Source organism: Bufo gargarizans, chromosome 6 (assembly GCF_014858855.1).
Source record: "Bufo gargarizans isolate SCDJY-AF-19 chromosome 6, ASM1485885v1, whole genome shotgun sequence".
NCBI classification, from domain to species: Eukaryota; Metazoa; Chordata; class Amphibia; order Anura; family Bufonidae; genus Bufo; species Bufo gargarizans.
In genome coordinates this window covers 116,957,214-116,969,538 of record NC_058085.1, presented here as the reverse complement: position 1 = coordinate 116,969,538, position 12,325 = coordinate 116,957,214, and positions in this window count along the sequence as shown.

Sequence of the window (12,325 nt, the reverse complement as noted above, 5' to 3'; positions counted from 1 at the left end):
TCGGGGAGGGGGGCTTCACAATGGAGTCTCTAAAAGCCGGAGTACCTTCTATTTATACAAGATAGTCCTGAATCAGTCACGAGTATAGAAAGGCTCCAGCATCTTGAGAACGTTATGGGTCTATCTCCATGTATTCGGTTAGTTTGCATTATCTCTAAGTTGTATATCCAACAATAAATAAATAGAAATGTGTCAGTTGGGTTTACATTACGGTTTGCTCTTGTCGACCCTATAATTAATGATCTGGACCTCTTTCTGTGCTCTGTTCCCATGCTAAGGGCTGTATTAGGCTACTTTCACACTCGCGTTGTTGTTTTCCGGTACTGAGATACGCAGCGGATCTCAATACCGAAAAAAGAACCCGTTTCCATTTAGTCCTCTTGCATTCTGAATGGAAAGAGATCGGTTCAGGATGATTTCCGCTCCACCAGCATTCCGTTTTGTGACCAGACACAAAAACCGCTGCAAGCTGCGGTTTTGTGTCTGGTTATAAAAAGGGAAAAAAACGGCTCTGGCACTGAAAACAAGTCAATAGTGACGGATCTGGTTTTTATGGAACCTAAAAAAAATGGTCCGTCACTCATTGACTTTCAATGTATTTAGTGACAGATCCCTTTTTTTTCACGTTTTGATTTCACACGACCAAATCCTAATGGCACAGATGCATCCTGATGTGCAAAATCTAAATGGATCCGTTTAATTCCGGTATTAAGATCCTCTGCTGGATCTCAACACCAGAATTAATAACGCAAGTGTGAAAGTAGCCTAAGGCTTAATGCACACGACCATTGTTTCATTCCGTGTCCGTTGTTCCGTTTTTCGTGATTTTCTGCGGACCATTGACTTTCAATGGGTCCGTTGAAAACTCGGCTAATGCACCGTTTGTCATCCACGTCCGTGATCCATGCTTCCAGTTCGTCAATAAAATACAACCTGTCCTATTTTTTTCATGGAAAACAGTTCGCGGACCCATTCAAGTCAATGGGACCGTGAAAAAACGCGGAGGCACACAAGATTGTCATCCGCGTCCGTTTTTTTCCTATCATTTGCATGGCAAACTTGACTTAGACTTTTTTTTACTTTCCTTCATGTCTGGTGATCCTCCAAAAATAAAAGAAGACACACGGAAACAAAAACGGAATCGGATCACAGAACAACGGAACCCCATTTTGCGGAACGGAACACAACAACGGTCGTGTGCATGATGCCTAACACTATGCGATCAGGAGATGAATGTAGGGAGGGAAGCACTAGTGGAGGAGACATCTGCTATTACATGCAGCAATCTCCTCCACAGTATGGAGTACATGTCGCTAATGCCATCGCTCCTCCCCCTACCAAATCATTGAATGCCGGCAGCAGCACATGATTAGACAGTACAATCTGCTGCCGGCAAACAATGATTTCTAAACCTGCTGAAAGATTCTGATTGCCCTACTACTGCTGCGGCAGTATTATACAGGCCGATCATCGCTAACGAGCGTTCCTACGGACGTTTGTTAGCGATGTTTAGCCCGACAATCACCCGGTGTAATACAATCTTAAGAATGAAAGCCCCTGCTACTTCAGATATACTGTTGCGTATTAGCCCTGAGAGGCACTCGGAGTCCCTACGGCTCTATAGTACATCATACAGTCCCTGTCCTCTCCTATGCAAGCTAGGAAGTAGGTATTAACCTGATTGGCAGTCGCTTTGTGTACATGAGCCTTTAACCTTTGTCTCCAAAATTATCATGTCTTTGTACACATCTCAGGTTACCTGCCTATTGAAATGCATTGCTACTGCTGTTTTGCAAATATCCTGCAGACATCCCTGGGAGTTATAGAGCTCTTCTAGGAGGACCCCATAGATCACTTCATTCAGGGGGTTCAATATCTTTTTTGAAAAAATAAATAAAAATATAGCCATATAAATTTAATTTAAAAGAGTTCTCCGAGCCACAGATATTGATAACCTAATCCTCCATATAAGTCTTAAAATGACCCCCAGGACCCCCACCAATCCGCTGTTTTGGGCAGTCACCGTGCTGGAGGCTGTGTAGGGGCTGTGTCAGGGTACTGCAGCTCAACTCCCATTTAAGTGGATGGGAAGTGGGGTTCAGTATGCCAGCGCCAAAAACGACACATTGAATGGAGGCTTCTGCTCTGTACACTTTATAGTTTCCAGCTATTCGGCGGGGATGCTGGTTGTCAGACCCCCCAACGATCTGATATTGATGACCTGTCCAGTATGCAGCAGTGCTCTGGAGATTACTAGATACCATCCATATCCAGTAGAAAAGCAATAAATCCTGGACTGCGCTTTACCCACAGGAAGTGGTGCAGACACCAGCAGCTTCAGAAGCTTGCATTTATTAATAACTGTACACCTATAACGCGTTTCAGGACTTACAACGTCCCCTTCTACAGATACTGAACAGAAGAAGTGGATGTTGCAAGCCCCGAAACGCATTATAGATCTACAGTAGTCGATAAATGGAATTTTCTTAAACTGCTGATGTTTACACCACTTCCTTTGGTTGAAGCAGGAGTTTTATAGCGGATTATTGACTCATAAGAAAGGATATTTTATATTTTAGAGGGATGAACCTGGTAAATATATGGCATTTATTTGGTCTCTTTTATCAAGTTCTTAAAGCCTGTGTTACACTGGCAGATTTTTTAACGAGCGTTCATTGGGCAATTGCTTGCTGAAAGATCATGATTTGCCGGCGGCAGATTGTGCTGTCTATTCACGATCTTTTGCCGGCGGCAGATTGTGCTGTCTATTCACGATCTTTTGCCGGCAAATAAGTAGACAGTATAGGGACGAGTGATGACATTAATGATCGCTCCTCCCCATGCCGAGTAGGACATTGCTGCTTGTAATAACAGCGGTCTCCTCTGCTAGCGAGCAGGCGATTGCCGGGAAGGAATTGGCTTCCACATGTTTTTAGTGGGCTTCCGAGGCCATGGCTCCATGCTGCAAAATAAAGGACATGTCCTATCTTTTCCTGCATCTTGTGGATCACAGACCAGTGGAAATCAATGCGATGCGGAGTGCACACGGCGGCCCTGCGGTTGTGTTCATGAGGCTTTAAGAATTGTTTCTATATGTTTCTGTTCACTGGAAAGCTGGGTGAATTAGACAATGGGCACATTTACTAAGACCGCATTTCCCCCTTGCGTTGCCCTAAGATTCGTCTAATTTATCATGAGGCTTATGTCTCATGATAAATTAGGGGCATCTGTGGCTGTCCTTGCGCCTGGCCTAAAAACTATACCAACCTCTGGCTGCCGTGGTTTTTCGGAAAAATTTACACCTGGCATAAATGTTAGTAAATTTGCCGGGGCTGGAGTCCTGGCACGGCCACCGACACACCCACACTCGCCCCCGTCCCACACAGCTGGCGAAGATGCGTAAAAGTGGCTAAGAATTAAAAAAAAGGGAGCTTGCGACTATTTTATGCCCAGTCCCTTAGTCAGTGTGCACCAAGGAGGGTCCTTTATGAAAGACGGGCATTGTACACTGGACTTGACATCCCCTCTGCCGGAGGATGCACCTCATTTCTGATGAGGGTCCATTCACACGTCTGCAAAATGGGTCCGCATCCGCTCCGCAATTTTGTGGAACGGGTGCGGACCTATTAATTTTCAATAGGGCTGCAAAAGATGCGGACAGCACACAGTGTGCTGTCTGCATACGCACTTCCGTTCCGTGGCTCCGCAAAAAAAAATTGAACATGTCCTATTCTTGTCCGCAGCCATGAACAAGAAAAGGCATTTCTAATATAGTGCCGGCCATGTGCGGTCCGCAAAATGCGGTTTCCGCAATTTCCTCTCTGTGATCTTTTTACTACAAAATCACAGTGAGATAAAGTTGTCACCGTGATTTTGTAGTAAAAAGATCACAGAGAGGTACGGAGCATTATCAATCGTGTTAATGCTCCGTGTCTCTGCTGTCCGGAACGGGGCTTGGCACTCTTTCACACAGCGGATGTCACGCATGGCATCCGTTCGTGTGAAAGAGCCCTAAGGGATACATAGCATCATAAATCAATATAATTCTAGGCGACCCCGGCAGTGCTAGAAGTTCGGGAAGGGTGCTCGCTCGTCTGAAAGCGGCCTTACAAGACACCAATATTAGGGCTCATTCAGACAGCCATATGCGGATCCGTTTTTTTTTGCAGGTTAGATACAGACCTATTCACTTCTATGGGGCCCTTTTCTTCTGTTCTACGCAAAACAAATAAAACATGTCCTATACTTGTCAGTGAAAATCAAGACTTGGCTCCATTGTAGTCTATAGGTCAGCAAAAATACGGAATGTAATCAATTTTTTTGCAGACATGCTGAACTGTTCGCAAAAAAAACGGATCCGCATTTTTGCGGACAGCATACGGCCATCTGAATGAGCCCTTAGGGTATGCCTTCACTGCCACTTTATGCAGTGTGACTGACTTTAACTATTTAGCTACAGCTGCAGTCCAAATGAATGCATTCAGTTGAATGTAATCTCGTGGACTACAGCTGTCATTAAATAGTTAAAATAATTTTCGCTACAGAAAGACGCAGTGTAGCCCAGGGCTTATAAGGAAAGATAGTGCAATAAGTGTACAACTACACTGCAACATTTCTTGTAATGACAGTCAATGGTGTTGCACTGCTACAGTCTTGGATGGATTATTTTTCAACTGTTGTGTCGCAGTCGTAGCATGTTGCAGTGCGACACCATTGACTATCATTATAAAAAAATGTTGTGTGACTTTTCTGCGTCACAAAGTCATGCGACAAATGTCGCCGTGTAGCCCTAGCCTAAATGATACAGCCTAGGTGGGAACCTATTACAGATTTTGCATTGGGGACCAGGAGCTTCAAACTATTCCTCTGCTGAACAATGTGGCCACCTCCTACCATTTATATGTGTAATGCCCCAGAGTGGCATTACCACTTCTTCACCCCGCTACTGTCTTTAATGGTCTAATATAATGTCATCTCATGTATTTTGTTCAGGTCTACTACGCTGTGCATTCCTAATCTGTTTGTAACTGTTATGTTCAAGTGTAATGTGCCTGGTTCACCAGCAGGTGGCAGCAAACACGGCAGAGGTACAGTAAGGTAGAATGGAGCTTTCCATTCCATTCTGACCCCCCCCCCCCCCCTCTGTGGAGGAGTGGGCGAGTCCCACTTCCTGCAGGAAGGGTGGGGATCAGTTTTAGTTAGTCTAGCTTACCCCCTACTAGGGGTCCATCCCTGCTGGATGTGCCCAGGCCAAGCCAAGCTAGCTAGAGCACCGTCAGCTCTGCTGGATGTGGAGGCCACAGCTTAGAGCCTCAGGAGCCAGGAGTATAGTTCCCTGGCATAATTAAGAAACAGACTACAAAGAGAAGCATAAAGAAGCTAAGTTATACAGCAAGCCTGTCAGCACAGCAGGGCTAGAGAGCAACAGATGTAGCAGAGTTGAGTTTGCCTGCCAGAGTTTTAGGCTAGGTCTACACGACGACATTTGTCGCGCGACATTTTGTTGCACCAATGTCGCGCGACAATTTTTATAATGGCAGTCTATGGTGTCGCACTGCAACATGCGACATGCTGCGACTGCGACGCGACAGTCGCAGAAAATCCATTCAAGATTAATTTTTCTGCGACTGTCGCGTCGCAGTCGCAACATGTCGCATGTTGCAGTGCGACACCATAGACTGCCATTATAAAAATTGTCGCGCGACATTGGTGCAACAAAATGTCGCGCGACAACTGTTGCGCCCTATCTGTCGCGCGACTTTTTGTTGCGCGACAAATGTCGTCGTGTAGACCTAGCCTTAATGTCGAAACCTGCTGGGACCAAGACAAAGTTGGAAGATTGTGTCTGATGAAAGTTTATCAAAGTAAAGCTGCTATTCAACTTCATCTTCAAATTCCTCAACTATTCCCCCTTATTTGTCTGCTTCGGAGCCAACGCCTGGGGTCCAACCGTATCCAGGTAGGAGCACTGTGACACTCATTTACACTAGAAGGGACATTTTAGGCCACCCTATACCACTCAGCCATTCCTACACCTGGGTACCAACCCCTCTAATAGGGCCCCAGGGGGCAGCCCGTTGCATATGTATGTTAATTCCCCTGAAAATCAGCCATGTCTGAGGCTTTATGTGTGTGTATATATATATATATATATATATATACACACACACACAGACACACACAGTACCGTGTTCTTATTGATGCACAGACTTGTCATCCTCTTTGTTTCTGTGTTTTGTTTTCTTCACGTCTCTGCCCCTCTTCTCCGGCTCCCAATGATTTGCCCACCCCCATAAGCATTTAATCCTGGATCAATAGCAAGAGCTCTCATTTACTAGCCCACAGGCAAATCCTCTTTTGTAAATTACATGTGTTTTTATTTTGCTGTGAATTTCCTCTTTCCCTGGAACCAGCCTCAGACGTTTGGTGACTTTTTTTTCCTCTCTCCAATAAATAGAATCGGAATTTCAGTCTTGGACTAAAATGACCAGGTTTTAACGAAACATTTGCGACCAGTAAAATTCTGGTTATAGTGTGTAAGCCTACAAAAATACTAAATAATATACATTTTACAATGACCTCATTTCAAGTAAAATGACCTGTGTTGTCAAGTTAATTCAAAAACATCTTAAAAAATTATATATATATATATACTGCACACACAAACCTAGAACAAACAGATAGAACCCCATCATATAATTATACCATGCCCTACAGAGCTGCTAATCTAATTCTTGTCAAAGATAAAGATAACATTAGATGCACAGCTGCTAGGCCAAGACGGCAGAATGCTCCATGGGTGGGGAGATTTTTACAGATTAGATTAGCAATTTGATATGCGACACCTGTAAATACACAGGAAATAAAATTTAGATGTTGGGACATAACTTTTGCCGACTGATGATATAACATCCACCAGCGCTTATTTACGCGGACCGATGCAAACTGCGTGTTTCCATTCATCAGCCTGTGTGAAAAAGCCTTAACATAAGGCCTCATGCACACGACCGTAGTTTTGGTCCGCATCCGAGCCGCATTTTTTTACGGCTCCAATGTGGACCCATTCACTTCAATAGGTCCGCAAAAGATGCGGACAGCACTCTGCGTGCTGTCCGCATCTGTTGCTCCGTTCCGTGACCCCACAAAAAAAAAAAATAGAACATGTCCTATTCTTGTCCGTTTTGCAGACAAGAATAGGCATTTCTATAATTTCTGCAAAATGTAGAATGCAAATGGCTGGCATCCGCGTTTTGCGGATCCGCAAGTTGCTGAAGAAATCAAGGCAAAGCAAAAAAAGTTGTGTGACTCAATGTATAAATCATATGTAATATGTAAATATTCCTTTTTTTTTCTCAGTTTAGTTCTCTGATACGATAAAACAGACAACACAATCTATTTCACCATCTACCTTTCAACTTCAAGAAAAAAATAAATCTTCAGGATCCTTTTTTGGTTTTAATTTTTTTTAGATGACAGTTTTTCAGTTAAAACTTGTGTGAACCTATCCTGATACAGGATATCTGTATCAATACGCTGTCCCATTGGCACTTTGGGGGCCCCCCACGCACACGAATTTGGCACTGGAGGCGCTAGAATAACTACTTGCGGTTAGTTTTTTTGGCCACCCGTTTTTGTGCGTTTTTGTTCCTGCCGATTTTTGCACTGTAAGTTTTCTTCATGGTGTTTTTCCCTTATTGAGGAACGTCAAGAGCTCCAACAAGACAGTAAGTGTCAAAAACCGTCACCTAAAGAACAAAAAATGCCATAAGAAAAAAAAAACGCTTGTGTAAACTGCATTTCATATTTTCCATGGCCTTTCGTGCACACGATCGGTCTCCGTTCCGTTTTTTTTTGCGGATAGGATGGGGACCCATTCATTTCAATGGGTCAGCAAAAAAATGCTGATAGTTCATCCGTTTGTGTTCCGCGTCCGTTGTCTGTGTTTCCCTGCAGCAAAAAAATAGTGCATGTCCTACTTTTTTCACATTAGGCATTTATTACAAGGGATCTGTGGGAAAAAACGGATCCTCCCAAAAAAACGCACAATTTGCAGATGCAAAAAACAACTGTCGTGTACATAAGGCCTCATTCACATTTCCGTTTTTCACTGACAGCACACATACTGATTGATTTAAATGTGTCTGTTCACATTTCAGTATTTTTTTACTGACTGTGGGTCAGTAAAGTGGGTCAGTAAAAAAAAAAATCACGGGGTCATGCACTATTTTGATCCGTGATGCACACCCATTGAAGTCTATGGGTCTATGAAAATCACTGACACAAAGCGGATGGCATCCGTGTTGTGTCCGTGTTGCCTCACTGAAGACTGATAGGAGATTCTTTGGAAATTAATTTTCAGCTGAGCAACTTCAGTGAATTACTAATGACACACGGATGGTAAAAAACAGACACACACGGACCAACCGTGGATCTTTCGCGGGCATTTTCACGTATGTTTTTTTTTTTACAGATGTGACACGGAAATTTTTCTGCCAAAAACAGTGAAAAAAGCCACTTAAAAATGCAAAAGTGCGGAAAAACTTCAGCAAAAACCTTTGTGTGAATATACCCTTACAGAATTTGATACCGAAGGCTTTCCCCTGCACAAGCCTCCACGAAGGGGTCTGTAGTAACTGGACTATAGGTGTGCGCAGCGCTGGAGCCACTTAATGCATTTATGACTTAGTGTTTGACTGTTAATTGGTTATTAGAGAACAGGAGGTGAAGTTCATGCTGTGAAGCCGCAGGAGCGAGAGGTCTGCCTGAGGTAGGAGGAGGGAAAGGGACTTGTGTCACTAAATTCTCCTCCAGCCTTTGTTTACATGTGACCAATGGAAAGGAGCAGACAAAGGGTTATTGTGAGCCCAGGGTCTCCCCGCTGCCCCCTCCTCCTGGATGCTTTTTACAAAGAACAAAATGGCCTGTTCCCATCCACACACCCGGATTTCCCACCCACAGACCTGATGTTACAAAACAACTTTAAATAAATGATACAGTCACCTTACCTCCCAGCTACAATAGGAAATAGAGTGGAAGGGAGGGGGGCCTGAACATAGAAATCCAATTACTTGACACTCTTTTAGGTAATTTGACCCCTAACTTCAGCTGTTTAGTGCAACTGTATCCTTTTAATTATTAGAAAAAGTGGATAGTAGGAATTGGGGACTGATGCACCTTCATAGACCATAGAAAACACTTTAGAAACCAGGTAAAATAATGATCTGATGCCATGAGAAAATGGGGCACATTTACTATAGGGTCTGCGCCTGTTTTCAGGAGTAAAAAAAAGGTTTTTATTTTTGAAGTCTCATTTACCAACGGATTTTGCGCTTGTTTAGGAGGCATTTGTGCCTGGTTCATCTAATTCTTATTGTGAGACTAATTTTGGAGTTGTCTTTGTTTTGCACCTTATTTCCGATGTATTTATGTTGCTGCGCCTTTTTTTGCGCCTGAATTAGGAGAACAAACAGTCTTATTTCTACTCCACTCCTGACCAAGCTTATTTTTTCCCATCTGTTTTTAAGGGAAACTTGCACAATTTTTTGCAATGAACAAGATAGAGTTGTGACTAGGGATGAGCGAATTTCATATTTTGAAATTCGTTTTCGGTTCAGGTTGTGGTAGAAACATAGAATGTGTCGGCAGATAAGAACCATTTGGCCCATCTAGTCTGCCCAATATACTGAATACTATGAATAGCCACTGGCCCTATCTTATATGAAGGATGGCCTTATGCCTATCCCATGCATGCTTAAACTCCTCCACTGTATTTGCAGCTACCACTTCGGCAGGAAGGCTATTCCATGCATCCACTACTCTCTCAGTAAAGTAATACTTCCTGATATTACTTTTAAACCTTTGTCCCTCTAATTTAAAACTATGTCCTCTTGTAGCAGTTTTTCTTCTTTTAAATATTCTCTCCTCTTTTACCTTGTTGATTCCCTTTATGTATTTAAAAGTTTCTATCATATCCCCTCTGTCTCGTCTTTCTTCCAAGCTATACATGTTAAGGTCCTTTAATCTTTCCTGGTAAGTTTTATCCTGCAATCCATGTACCAGTTTAGTAGCTCTTCTCTGAACTCTCTCCAAAGTATCAATATCCTTCTGGAGATATGGTCGCCAGTACTGAGCACAATACTCCAAATGAGGTCTCACTAGTGCTCTGTAGAGCGGCATGAGCACCTCCCTCTTTCTACTGGTAATTCCTCTTGCTATACACCCAAGCATTCTGCTAGCATTTCCTGCTGCTCTGTGACCTTGTCTGCCTACCTTTAAGTCTTCTGAAATAATGACCCCTAAATCCCTTTCCTCAGATACTGAGGTTAGGACTGTATCACTGATTTTATATTCTGGTCTTGGGTTTTTACGCCCCAGGTGCATTATCTTGCACTTATCAACATTGAATTTCAGTTGCCAGAGTTCTGACCATTCCTCTAGTTTTCCTAAGTCCTTTTCCATTTGGTGTATCCCTCCAGGAACATCAACCCTGTTACAAATCTTTGTGTCATTAGCAAAAAGACACACCTTACCATCAAGGCCTTCTGCAATTTCGCTGATAAAGATATTAAACAATATGGGTCCCAGAACAGATCCCTGAGGTACCCCACTGGTAACAAGACCATGGTCTGAATATACTCCATTGACTACAACCCTCTGTTGCCTGTCCCTCAGCCACTTCCTAATCTATTCAAGAATATGGGAGTCCAAGCACAAAGACTGCAATCTATTGATAAGCCTTCTATGTGGGACAGTATCAAAAGCCTTACTAAAGTCTAGATAAGCGATGTCTACTGCACCTCCGCCATCTATTATTTTAGTCACCCAATCAAAAAAATCTATAAGATTATTTTGACATGATCTCCCTGAAGTAAACCCATGGTGTTTTTCGTCTTTCAATCCATGGGATTTTAGATGTTCCACAATCCTCTCCTTAAGTATGGTTTCCATTAATTTCCCCACTATTGATGTCAGGCTTACTGGCCTATAGTTGCCCGATTCCTCCCTACTACCTTTCTTGTGAATGGGCACAATATTTAATAATTTCCAATCTTCTGGGATGACTCCTGTTGCCAGTGATTGTATAAATAAATCTGTTAATGGTTTTGCTAGTTCACCGCTAAGCTCTTTTAATAGCTATGGGTGTATCCCATCAGGCCCCTGTGACTTATTTGTATTAATTTTAGACAGCTGACTTAGAACCTCTTCCTCTGTAAAGACACATGCATCAAAAAATTCATAAGTCTTGTTTCCTAACTGAGGTCCTTCTCCTTCATTTTCCTTTGTAAAGACTGAACAGAAGTATTCATTGAGGCAGTCAGCTAGTTCTTTATCTTCTTCCATATACCTTCCTTCTTTTGTTTTTAATTTGGTAATTCCTTGTTTTAGTTTCCTTTTTTCATTTATGTATCTGAAGAAAGCCTTATCGCCTTTTTTCACTGACTGAGCTAATTTCTCTCCTGCCTGCGCTTTAGAAGCTCTTATAACTTGTTTGGCCTCTCTCTGCCTAATCTTATAAATTTGCCTGTCATCCTTTTTTTTTTTTTTTTTTTTATTCCTAAATGCTATCTTTTTGTTTTTAATGATTTTGGCCACTTCTGCTTACTACCACAGTGGTCTCTTCCTTTTTTTGCTTTTACTGACAAGCCTAATGCAATTTTCTGTTGCCTTCAATAGTGCCACTATTAAGTAGTCCCATTTCTCCTGGACTCCAATGAAACTGTTCCAATCCGATAGGGACTTGTATACCTCTAATCTAATTTTAGAAAAGTCAGTTTTTCTAAAATCTAAAACTTTTGTTTTTGTGTGGTGTGACTCAGTCTCTGTACTTATAGTAAACCACACTGACTGGTGATCATTAGATCCCAAGCTTTCCCCCTACAGTAATATTAGATACCAAATTCCCATTTGTGAATACTAAATCTAAAATGGCCTCCTTCCGGGTTGGCTCCTAAACTACTTGCTGTAGAGATAATCCCAGTAGGGAATTTAGAATATCTGTACTTCTGGCAGAACTAGCTATTTTGGTTTTCCAATTTACATCAGGAAGATTAAAGTCTCCCATGGTATTTACTGAGTTGTGGTATAATGCAATTCCATGATGGAATGCATAACGGAATGCCTTTAGAGGCATTCCGCTATTCATTCCATCATAATAGAAGTCTATGGCCTGCATAACGGATCCGTCCATCATAACGTAAACCGTACAGATCCGTTATGCAGGCTGCAGACTTTTATTATGACGGAATGAATAACGGAATGCCTCTAAAGGCATTCCGTTATGCATTCTGTCATGGAATTGCATTATACCACAATTCAGTAAATACCA